The following is a 12,969-nucleotide window of genomic DNA, read 5'->3' on the forward strand; positions in this document are numbered from 1 at the left end:
ATATGTATCGAAAAAATTGGGAGTATTTACAAAAGAGCAAGTTGATTGCTTTTTGAATAGTGAACTTGATAATTTATATTTGATGATGAAGATAAACGCTTTAAAAATAAAAGAACAACATTTTTAAAAAGCTTCTTTATAGGTATAGGAAAATATGTTGCTTTATGTCCTACCCGGATTGGTAGAACTTCGATTATTTCTCAGATATCTTAATGGAAAGTGTCATCGAATGGTGGTCGGTATTCATAAAATTAATGCCGTCTCGCAAGAAGAGGCAACATTTTTGAAGCTATACAACTGAAAAAAGTACAGTGAAAACGCATTACGACGATTGTCTGCTCCCCTTTTGGTTGAGGGCGTGGTGACCTCACTCGTCTTAACAGACACGGAGGATGGAGATCGAGCACTGTGGCGGAATGCTACATTGAAGACTCTCATTTGAGTGAAAAGAATACAGAAAGTTGATAGTGGTAATGATAGACCGTTGTTATTTCTGAATTCGCAACAGCTGAAAATAATATAAATATTAACGAAAACGTGTTGAATTGCTTTGAGAATTGCTCCAAGAATGAGGGTAGTGGCAGTTTCAGTGGTTTATTTAATTTCAATACTTGTTCAAACTGTGTATTTAATATCAATGTAGATAAACAAAAATTATTGTAAATATTGTTGAATAAACTTTTATAAATTAAAACTTGATTAACACTTTTAATCTAAGGATTAAAAGTTTCAACTTTAGCTCCTAGGATTAAAAGTGAATACATTTGTTGCTAGATACCAATTTGTTTCTTAGTACGGACAATGCCAACCTTAGAGACTTCTGACAGTAAAAAAATGTCATAGTTTTGTGACGGTTGGAGAAAATTTTTTATCTAATATGCAGCATTTGTATACAAAAAATTAGAGGCTTGATTATTCAGTTCAAATCAAAATAATAATTTATCACAAACAAAAATGCAATGTATTGTTAAATTCATATTTTTGTTCTTCATTTAACCATGTTATCCACTATGATGTCCTTAAGAAAAAAATGACTATCCCATTTCAAAACGTACTGAAAATAGAGAAAACCTAGTCGCTATGGTAATCTAATCAGTATTATGTCTAGAAACCAAATTTCATTAGTTCATTTATAAATAAATTAAAATGTTTCAGTAAACTACGGTGCAACATGTTATTTAAGTCACATTGTCTTTCTTATAGTTTACGGTATATGTATAATAATAAATGGAAACTACTTTGTTTGATTTTCCTTATATAGTTTCTAACGTTAAGAATAAATATCAAGCGAAAATCTAGTTTTTATTAAGGCATAGGATGTGCTTGCCCAAAAGAAGAACACATTTTAAAATATTTCTTGACAGTGTTAATGAAGTGTGGAAAATTCTGTAGGTTCATATTTGTCATTTATATTATACAAATCTTGGTTTGTAGTTAAACGACGCTTCCGCAGCTATACCTAATATGAATCACCGATTCATAAATAAGAAGCGGTTTAACCTAGTTTCTTTAATTCGAAGCCACCTATCCGATAAATTGTTTGAATAGATAAGTCCAATCATCAATTTTACACTAAATAATCAATACAAGTGGTATTAAAGGTGACTTCATTGGCGTATCACGTTTTAATGTATTTTTAGAATTAAACAAATTAGATAAAATTAAATCAGTATGTCCTTTTCATTGTTGTCATTTAAAAATCATAGGGAATAAATATTAATTTATTTTGTTTGTGGATAGTACAGTTTTTACAATAAATTTAAAATGTTGGAGATGTTTCCTCGGATACCTTTAAGAGAAAGTTCCATAAAACATAATTATGTAAATATAAAAAATATTTGCTAATGACCGATTTACATAAAATAAAATAAAACAAAACAAAGCAAATCAAATAACAGCAAAGTAAAGCACAGCGTAGCACAATAAAGCAAAGCAAAGTAAGGCGAGGTAAGATAAGGCAAGGCGAACTAAAGCAAAAGGTGGAAACGAAAATAAAAAGTAATATTTGTATAATATTAAACAAACATATCATTCCAATAAAAATCATAACCCTGAGAACCTCCACTATATTCACATTCCCTATGCGAAGTACGTAATTTTGTAAACAAAATGTTTTCAGATAGGTGTGTCGGACGCAATGAATCTGTTTCATAGTACCCTTGATGACCAGATCTAAATCCATGCTATTTCTACCCGGTAGGATATATGAAATAACACATAACAGAAGTTCAGACGGTTGAAAAGTTACACGAAGGATATTTATTATTATTGTATCACATATAACTCGCCAGCAAGCACTTTTGGATAAGCCGAGCATGATTCTGTGTTTAGGAAAACGGGAACAATTTTGTACATTTATTGCAAAATTAAAGTTACCATATTCGCGTTTTCATTTAACGATTATAGGTACAGAACGTAAGAATACATCAAACAAAACAAAAAACGCACTTAAAACAGGTTTTTTTTCTCGATTTTGTTCAGGTCCGTAACATACTGGACACTGGTGTTGGATATTAGAAAACACGATTATTTAAAAAATTCTAAATCGTGAACTTTTACTCGTATTCGTACTATTTATACTGCTTCACTTTGATATAAATAAGCAGTTGAAAAAATTAAAACTTCACTTTCAAGGACACACTGTATATTTTTCGACATTGAAATCTACATAAAATTTTCTTTTAATTTGCGAATTCATGAAGTAGACACTAATAACTTTTTTGTAATTTACCTATTTCATGAATTATGTCTAGTTTTATTTGAATAATCTATTTATGGTAATGAGATGTTGAATAAGTTTTCGCTGTTTGTCAACAGATGGCGTTTTCAGAACTGCAAGGGTGTTATGTTGAATTATTTTGTAGAATAAAGTTTTTACGGATTTGTACGTAAATAAAATTAGACACACTGTCTAAAGAAGTACTATAAGCTAGCTTGAAATTCAGTGTATATTATTTCGCCGAAATGTAAACAACTTTTTTTATAGTATTAAATAGCCTCCCTGGCAGACTAACGTCTACAGCAGTTGCTTTTCATTTTTCTTGTCTATTAGACTATTTAGGAAACGCCCTGTATATACACTAGTTCATTCATTTAAATAATGATTGCTGATTCAACCTGGGATACTTCCAGCTAGCTTGCTTTCGAATGACCTTAAGATACTTTTTCATATCGATTTGAAAGTCGGTAAAAAAATCATCTTTCTCCTACCTCTTTCGTACATAATATACATTTCATGTCGCTGTATGCTATCAGAAATTAACAATAGCAGTAACTTGTTTCCTTACAGAAATTCAAGTGTTATAGTAAAAGTAGATATATTCATTTAGTTCTACGAGAACCTTTCATTTTCTACGTTAATGCTAGCATACTAACCGTTCAATTAGATTGTATGAGTTTCATATTTTATTTTTGACGTCTAATGATTGATGATCTTAGCTGTGATTTTGTATATTAAGATGCATTTGAGAAACAAATGTGAATTATAAATTAAGTTTAAAAGTCTGCTTATGGCATCCACGTGAATACAAATTTAATTACTTACAAAATATAGCCCCTCCTTACTGATAATTTGGAATACAAAACCGGAATCAGAAAATTCAGATATATTTTTTATTTCTTTCCAGAAAATTGTAACCACAATATAACCAACTTTTTATCTGAATAGAAATGATAATAAGTTGTTAAATTGCGGATTAAATCTTCATTCGTGCTATCGGTTTGCATGTCCCAGAATCTTTGTTTTCCTTTATAGGACTATCAATAAGATCGATGCTATCAATATTCCATACTTTATATTAGAATTTTTTGTAATTCGAATGTTTCTTCAATATTTTCCATTTTATCAAGCTCATTGAAAGCTGTATAATATACATTTTTAAAATATCTATGGCATCTAAGAAAAAGTGTCTTCTTTGGTTTTCGTTTGCGCACTGTAGCTGTAACGCTACTCTTCACATAATTCACCATTCATTAGTCACCATATATTTTAATAATCAAAACTATGTTTCATTTAGGCTCACGCAAATGTTTGAAATGACTGATTTTGTAAGAATTTCATTTATGTATTATTCCACTAGAAATATATTAAATGTGAATTGGTTTCCAGAAAGAAATTATTTCAACGGTGTACGGTGTACCTGTATATTTGCTGTATAATTCCTTTACAACCAACTTTTATGATGGTAAATTAATTCAGATTGATGCTTTCTCTTACATCAGTGAATGTATCTTATGTAGAATATTTCTTTTTTCTTGTGTAGAGTATTCCAATAATAATAATAAGGAAATGTGACAGATATCGTAATGATAAATTGAGGAAAAGTCGTGGTGAACAGAAACCAGAATCTGAAAACATTTTTGTTATTTTTAAGAATTTTGGAAATTTCGAAATTTTCATGTTCCGATTTTATCGGTCTATATTTAGGTGACGAGTAATAATACGAAAATAGCAAATATTTAATGAAGGTAATGTTTTGTTTATTCGAATATGAAATTAAATTTTCAGTAATATTTTTAGTAACCATCATTGTACCATTTTTATGTTATGAATGAATCGCAGCCTACTATTTGCTGACATTTTGAATAAAAAAGAAGAAAGTTTTTCAACAAATATGTAAATATCAAATTGTTGAATTTATGCATTCATGTACATTTATTATATTTATTATGAAAGTAAAACCTACCGTTTTACCTGCTAGTTAGTTCTTATACATACTTGGATTTTGGATTGTATTTATTATATTATTATGTACTTGAATTAAAAAGTAATATACTTTTAAAGGATTTATAAAATTACTTTGGAAAATGTAATATATAGGCAACTTACAATACAGGAAAGATGTATTGAAAATTGCTAAATGAAACTAGATTCTCCTAATTGTTAAATAAATGCTGTAGCATTTATTTAACGGCGTTAAATTATCTGACGAATTAATAATTATGTTTTTGTTATAAAACAGATACATAAGGCATTTTATTATATTAGGTACCTATTAATTAAACTGCAACCACTTATTTATATAACACAGGCAGAAGGCAGAACTATGTTTATTCATAAAGAAAAAAAGAACTTGGTTAAACTACTCACAAAATTTGTAAGTTTCAGAAACATAAAAAAACATTGGCCCATGGGGGGATCGAACCCACGACCTTCGCGTTATTAGCACGACGCTCTAACCAACTGAGCTAATGGGCCAGTTGCTCAATTTCGTACTTTTGAATGTTGATTTAATACTACACAATGATTCAGAACTTGTTTAATCTTAAGTAGCACCATTGTATAAGGAAATATAGTAATATAATCCCCATGTAAATTTTGTTAACCAGTAAAATGATACGAAAGATAGTATGGACATCTATCGGCTGTATCGTTATTAATATTTCTGAAATTTGTGCTAAAGAACTCACTGTAGGTCTAGGCGGTCTCTACTATACTGTTATTATACAAGGGGTATAGTAATTCGTTTGTAGATGGCTCTAGGTAAGACTGGAATAAAAAAATCGCCACTATTAATGCATAAAAAACTGGTGTTGAATCGGTGTTCTGTTTACTGTATACATAGGTATTTAAAATAAATTAATAATGGCAGGAAATATATGTCAATATTATAAATGTGGAAAATCTAAAGCAAAATTTCCCAATATAATATTACATCGATTTCCATCGGAAAAATATGGTGGTGAAGAACGAATTAAAAAATGGATAGAAAATTGTGGTGAGTAAATAAATATACATATACAAGGTGTCCTAATATCATTATACCATAGGTAGGAATACTTTGAAAGTTAAATATTTTATTTAAAAGTTTAATACAAAATTTTCAACTTAAAAGATTTTTAAATTTTTTTTTCAAATTTCAATATCAAAATTGAGCAGTTTAATATAAAATTTTAAATTTAAATGATTTCATTTCAATGACAATTTCATAGAAGTTTGCATTTTAATGTATGCATTATTTTCACTGATAAGGATAGAGGAAAGGTAAAAATTAGAGTTTACACCTTGAATAACTTAGGATAAACCGAAGAACATTTTCGTGGTCCATGATCGGGGTCCTATTTCTTACGGCTCGGTCATTGTGATTACTAATTATCAATAAAAAGCCAATGTGNTACATTTGTTGCTAGATACCAATTTGTTTCTTAGTAAGGACAATGTCAACCTTAGAGACTTCTGACAGTAAAAAAATTTCATAGTTTTGTGACGGTTGGAGAAATTTTTTTATCTAATATGCCGCATTTGTATAGAAAAAATTAGAGGCTTGATTATCAGGCTCCAAAGTGTTTTCACCAAAGTCGCTCTATAAGCCAGTCTAGGTGGTCTGTAGTTATTATACAAGGGGTATAGTAATTCGTGTGTAGATGGCTCTAGGTAAGATTGGAAAAAAAAATCGCCACTATGTAATGCATAAAAAACTGGTGTTGAATCGGTGTTCTGTTTACTGTATACATAGGTATTTAAAATAAATTAATAATGGCAGGAAATATATGTCAATATTATAAATGTGGAAAATCTAAAGCAAAATTTCCCAATATAATATTACATCGATTTCCATCGGAAAAATATGGTGGTGAAGAACGAATTAAAAAATGGATAGAAAATTGTGGTGAGTAAATAAATATACATATACAGGGTGTCCTAATATCATTATACCATAGGTAGGAATACTTTGAAAGTTAAATATTTTATTTAAAAGTTTAATACAAAATTTTCAACTTAAAAGATTTTTAAATTTTTTTTTCAAATTTCAATATCAAAATTGAGCAGTTTAATATAAAATTTTAAATTTAAATGATTTCATTTCAATGACAATTTCATAGAAGTTTGCATTTTAATGTATGCATTATTTTCACTGATAAGGATAGAGGAAAGGTAAAAATTAGAGTTTACACCTTGAATAACTTAGGATAAACCGAAGAACATTTTCGTGGTCCATGATCGGGGTCCTATTTCTTACGGCTCGGTCATTATGATTACTAATTATCAATAAAAAGCCAATGTGTCGGTGAAAATGATTTTTCGTGGGTTTGTAAATTTTTACTGCCAAACCCCTATAAAAAGCTACCGGAGTAACGTCGGTATGTCAAAAATATTATCAGGAATGTATATACTTATATCTAAAAATTTTATACCTACTAATTTCAAGTTTTTGTCATTCCAAAAAAAGTTGTACTAGAAATTGACGTAGGTAGGTCTTGGCATTGTCTAGTAGTCTAGTATATAAAGACTTGACTCATTTTATCTCTGTAAATTACGCTGTAAGTTTTCTTTTAATGTTCTTAAATGAATGCATGATGATGTCTCTATCTAAATTAGTTCTGGAAATATAAGAGGTAGGTATATGCGAAAACATAAAAAAATGTAATTTTGAAAAATTTATTTATGTTTAGATTTATTGAAATAAAAAATATTAGGCCTACCAAAAAATTTTGTAATTGACCATTCCAGATGGTTGGGGAATTAATATATCATTCTATAAAAGGGTCGCATGTGTCGTCGCCGGGGGGTATATTCGCTCCGTTTAAAATACGCATCTCGATGGGCATCATATTGTATAAACTATACACGGCGGCAGATCTACAGCTTCAGAATCAGAAGTAAACTACGCGAAATGTCCGCACCGCAGTCGCAGCGAAATATTCGCGGCGAATTATTCGCGTCAAAACGTTACCTATGAAAGTAATTAGCCATGCCTGTACCGCTGCGAAGATATCGCGATATTAAATTTATTCGCCGCGAAAATTTCGCTGCCACTGCGAATATTTCGCGTTGGTTTAGGGAGGGGATTCATTAAGAGGGGAAAGCAGATATTCAAATAATTAAACTCCAAATATGAATAAGGTTGTCTCACATTTGTTTTTTTATTATTTATTTGCATTCAGTATGTTTCAAAAATTGATGTAGCGTTTTTCCGTTTTTTTGTCAGTATTAACTTAGATATACAACCATTGTATTTACTTATACAATGATACAACTCTAAAATATGAATATTTTTCATCCTTTTCTATAAAGGCGTGGTGACGTCAAAAGCTACGCATCGAGGTCTCGCAGCCTCGAAAGCCTCGAAGATTGGGAATTGACGTCACAGCGAGAGAGACCATAATTTTAGAAAGGACAAAAAAATGTTTACATTTTATTTTGACTTGTGATATATTTTTTCTGAAAACTATGATAATGAAAATAAATTGACATACTTTTACTACTGAAAAACAATAGCTTATTTAATTAGTGTAGTCTAATGTAACGACCCTCAAACTAGAATACATGAATTCAGATTTTTTTTTGTACACATTCAGTGTTTATGGGCTTAATTCTTTTATGATTAGAGGTTCTGATTCAGGTTTGAATTCGGTGTTTAAAGATTGAAAATACNAAATAAGTTTCTACGATGAATAGAAGCCGAGATATTGCAAAATTTACAGCGCGCACTTATTTGAACTTCCAGGTCCGGACTGCAGAAGGTAAAATACTGGACCGCCAAAAATTTTTTGCAAGTATAGATTACTCAAATAAATTATTTAAAAAACATTTTTTTACGTTTGAGTGCCACCCTTATCATTTTTTCTAGTATTTTACAATTGTGTGACTGACTTGAGTTCTTAATGGTTAGTAAGCAGAATAAATTTGAGTGCAAATTAAAATAAAAAATTAGTAAGAAATATGAATTTTTTTTCTGGACCTCGTTAAAAAATTTTTAAAATTATCCGGACCCCACCTAAAATTACTTGCCGACCCCAGGTTTAGGGTCTCATAAAAGTCAAAACGCGTCCATTTCTATGTCAAATTATAGATAACAAAACTCTAACTGCACTAACTACGCGCACTTCTAAAATAATTAACATCAATTGCACTCTTTTTATTATGAGAGCCATTTATCCTTTTCTTAAAAACCGTTCAACATTATGCAGAGTTTACGTTTTCGCAACAATGTGAATATTAATAAATAAATAAATAATGTGATATTATGTTTGCGCCGAATTTCGTGCTAAATCGTCAATCAGAGAGAATTGATTTTACACTGATGGTCCACGCCACGAAAATGGTCAAACGTTGATTTTGTTACGCTAATAATTAATTCAACTTACTTGTTTTTTAAGGTAATCTTGCCTTGACTAGTATTTCCCCGGAATCTCTAAGAAGAAAATTTGTTTGCCAAAATCACTTTTCTGTTTACTCATACAACAATTCTCACAGACTGAAACATGATGCTATTCTATTGCCATATAAGGAAACTGTCAACGATACGTCTTCGGAAATCGAATCCAAACTGCATGTGTTGAAAACAAATAAAACAGATTCAAGGTCTACACGAGAAACAACTCCAACGCATTCGAGAAATAATTCTGCAGATCATTTAACAACTCCCTGTACCCAAAGAATGTTTCATTCAAACGAAACTCGTTTGTTAACCCCAGAGAAGAGCAATGATGAGGACACATCTCCTTTAGCTGAAAAAAATAGCAGTTCAAATGAATGGTTAAACAGGATAGTTGATTTCCCTACTCCAGAAAAAGATTCAAACTAACCACAGTAGTCGGTCTGCAGTAACGAAGTTAGAAAGAACTAGGAAACAACTAAAAAAATCGAGATCGATTATTTCAAGAATGAAAAAGAAATATGTGAATTTAAAAAAAATAGCGAGTTTACGACACATGTTATCGACGTTCAATTATCAATCACCACAACACAAAACCTTAGTAAAAATGCAACTTCTGCACACACGAAAGAGAAAGTGGCAGTCTGATGAAAGAAAATTTGCCCTAAGTCTTTACTATAGAGCACCTAATGCCTACAAGCAGCTATTAAAACAAAAAATTGTACTTCCGTCTATATCGACTATACGAAGTTGGATCGGTTGCTCAAAATTCATGACAGGTATAAATGACACCTATCTACGGGAAATTACAACAAAGGTAGAACATTTTACAGATGATGAAAAATGTTGCATTTTATCCATGGATGAAATATCTATTAAAAAATATTTAGAGTATTCTAAAGCTCTTGATATCATTGAGGGGTACGAAGATTTAGGAGAGCTAGGTCGTACAAATCGGTTTGGAAGTGAAGCTCTCGTTTTTATGTTACGAGAGTTATATTCTAAATGGAAGTTACCTGTTTCATATTTTATCTCTGCAAATGTAACCCGAGGTGATATATTAAGGGAGATAATGCTCAAGTTAATAGAAAAATTAGAAGAAACTGGTTAAAGTTAAAGGGGTGCTATGCTATCATTAGGTTACGGAACCCTACTTTTTTTGTAGAAACAAAAAGTATTTTGTTTTTTATGACATGCCTCACTTGCTAAAGAGCATACGTAATAATCTTATGTCGGGAGATTTTATTATTAACGAAAACAGGATCAGTTTCGATGACATAATAAAGACATGAAATTGAAAAAAAATCTGAAACGGGTCGAGCCCTTTTAAAAATTACACCGTCTCATCTTCATCCTAATCCCTTTCAGAAACTCTCTGTAAAATTAGCTACTCAACTGTTGAGTAAAACTGTGGCTACAACTATAAAAACTGTTATAGACACCGGAGAATTAAGCAGCTGTTCAGGACCAGCCACAGCAAATTTTATTTTGTTCTTGGACAAATTATTTGATTGTCTTAACAGTAATAACTTATATAGCAGTAACTCATATCTTTAGGGGACGCTAATCCTCAGGTAAAAGAAATTCGCTTGAGGCTTTCGACATATTTACAGAAATAAAAAAGGTTAACACCGGAAAAGTATCTCGTCCCCCATGTTTTGATGGTATCCTTCAAACCATATATGGTGTTATCGAAAATATGTTTTCAGTTATAAGACAAAGAGGAGGCTACTCAAGAAACCCCTCTGTTAAAATGATGCGATTAACATTTAGACAAGTCGCTATCAATAGTTTATTAACATCTTCAGATAATGCAAACTGTCGGTCTGACGAAGATGTGTTCGTCACCATAGAGAGCCCTTTATTAACACCTAAAAATAAATTAAATGTGGACACGCATTCTTTTGATAGCATTTCAGATGCCATCGAATCAGCTGATCATTTGGAATATTTATCTGATAATTTTTATAAATAAAATACATTACCAGACTGCAATGTGGCAGTTCCAGTTACATTGGAATCATGTTCCGTGTCTTATTTCGCCGGATATTGTGCAAAGAAAGTGATTGACAAAACAAACTTGTCAAATTTGTCGATAATAATGATCAAATCTGATCAAGAGTTACCCGACTCTTATAAATCATCGTTCCTACAATAGCGAATACGGTTTGGGAGGATTAAGCGTACCCACCGAATTTTCCAAAATACTTGCGAATATGGCGATAAAGGAATTTAGAGATTCCTTTAAAGATTTAAGTTCCTCAGAGAATTTGACAAGTAACCTTCTAGAAAATACATTGAAGAAGATAAGATCTTCAAATCAATTTTCTTCAGGTCCTCATCCTTGCAAAGAACACTTTAAATTATTTATAGATGTTTTACTAACGGCTCAGATTTACTCAGAATGTAAACGTCTGAATAAAACTTGTGTAAAATCCAGATGCTCAGTTTCTACAAAGTCACTTTCCAAGATTAACATTATTGAACATAAATAGACTTAGATGGATGAGGTGTCACATGTTATTGTTATTATACATAGAGTGATTATTGCTTTTTGTTTTTTTTATATTTATTACGTATTTATTTTTTATATTGAGTTATTTTTATATTTTTATTTTATCCAGGTTCATTAGTAAAAATATTTTTAGTACTTGTTTATTTATTACACATACATACAGGATGTCTCAGAGTGCTTGGTCCAAAATTTGTGGCGATTGTACAGGGTAATTCACATAACATCCGAATCCCCTTATCTTTTTTACTTTTCTATTTAGGACAAAATGATAAAAAACAAAGTTTTAGTAAATATTCTTGTGATATCAAGGAACTACATGGAAAAACAGTTGGATATAGCGTTTCAGAGAGATATAAAACAAAATGCCTGTATATTTATCGTTTTTTTAAATTCCTCTACTTTTTCTGATTACAGCAATATACCGGATATAAAACACAAATAATTAAAATTAAAATTGATAAAAAAAATTAAAAATAAATCCAATAATATCAAGTGTTATCTATAATTTAAACTAACACAACGATGGTATAACCCCCTTTTTCTTTTTAGTTTTGAAGATGAATTATTGCAATTTAAAATAAATATCTTGCTTAAATTACACATATATTGATTTAACTAATTTTCCTTATTTAAATAATTTCTCAAACCCTAGATAAAAACTCAAACCGCATTAACTGAAGCTTTTTTGTCGTATCTGCCAGTAGCTGGTAATTTAATAATTTTCATGTCACATGATATGAATTTATTCCGTTTATTCTACCCTGCCATTTTTAATCGTTTCCAAATACAGTGGCTTTATAAACACATCTCAAGCCAACTATATTTCCAAATATCTGTGTAATGGATCATTTAACTATTGAAAACAATATGGCGCAGTATCGAAAGTGTAAAATTGAACGTGAACGATTAAATATCAAGTTTACATACATATGGCTCCCCCTTATAACGAATTCGATAACTAAAATTTGGTCAACTATTCGGCCATAAGAAATATAATACTATATTTAGTTATACAATGGTAGCACCATCCTCATACTTTAGAACGAATTTATTTTTTTTAGCGTGGGATCTACCTTATCGTTTTCCTAAGTTTCATGGTCTACTATGACCAAAAAACTTAGCATACCGCATTAGTAATTTTGATAGTTTATTTGAATTGTACGTGTTCCTAATATGCTAATATCAAAATTTCGTCCCGAGTAACATAGGCGACTACTGCTAAATTTAATTATTTTCTAAATTTACTTATTTTTTGCATGTCTTAAAGATAATTGGGTGAAATGTCAAACTTCATAAAAAAATGTATTTGAGAAACTGTTCTAGAAAAGATATCATTTTTTCAAAATGCCGAGCAAA

The 12,969-nt window shown here is 30.5% G+C and overlaps 1 non-coding gene across 1 annotated transcript; it reads right to left on the reverse strand.

The window, feature by feature from the left end:
• Positions 1-5,123: 5,123 nt before the first annotated feature.
• On the reverse strand, positions 5,124-5,197 carry Trnai-aau. Its single transcript has one exon. It is a non-coding gene; the product is annotated as a tRNA-Ile (tRNA).
• Positions 5,198-12,969: the final 7,772 nt, after the last annotated feature.

Source organism: Anoplophora glabripennis, unplaced genomic scaffold, assembly GCF_000390285.2.
Source record: "Anoplophora glabripennis isolate ALB-LARVAE unplaced genomic scaffold, Agla_2.0 scaffold209, whole genome shotgun sequence".
NCBI lineage: Eukaryota > Metazoa > Arthropoda > Insecta > Coleoptera > Cerambycidae > Anoplophora > Anoplophora glabripennis.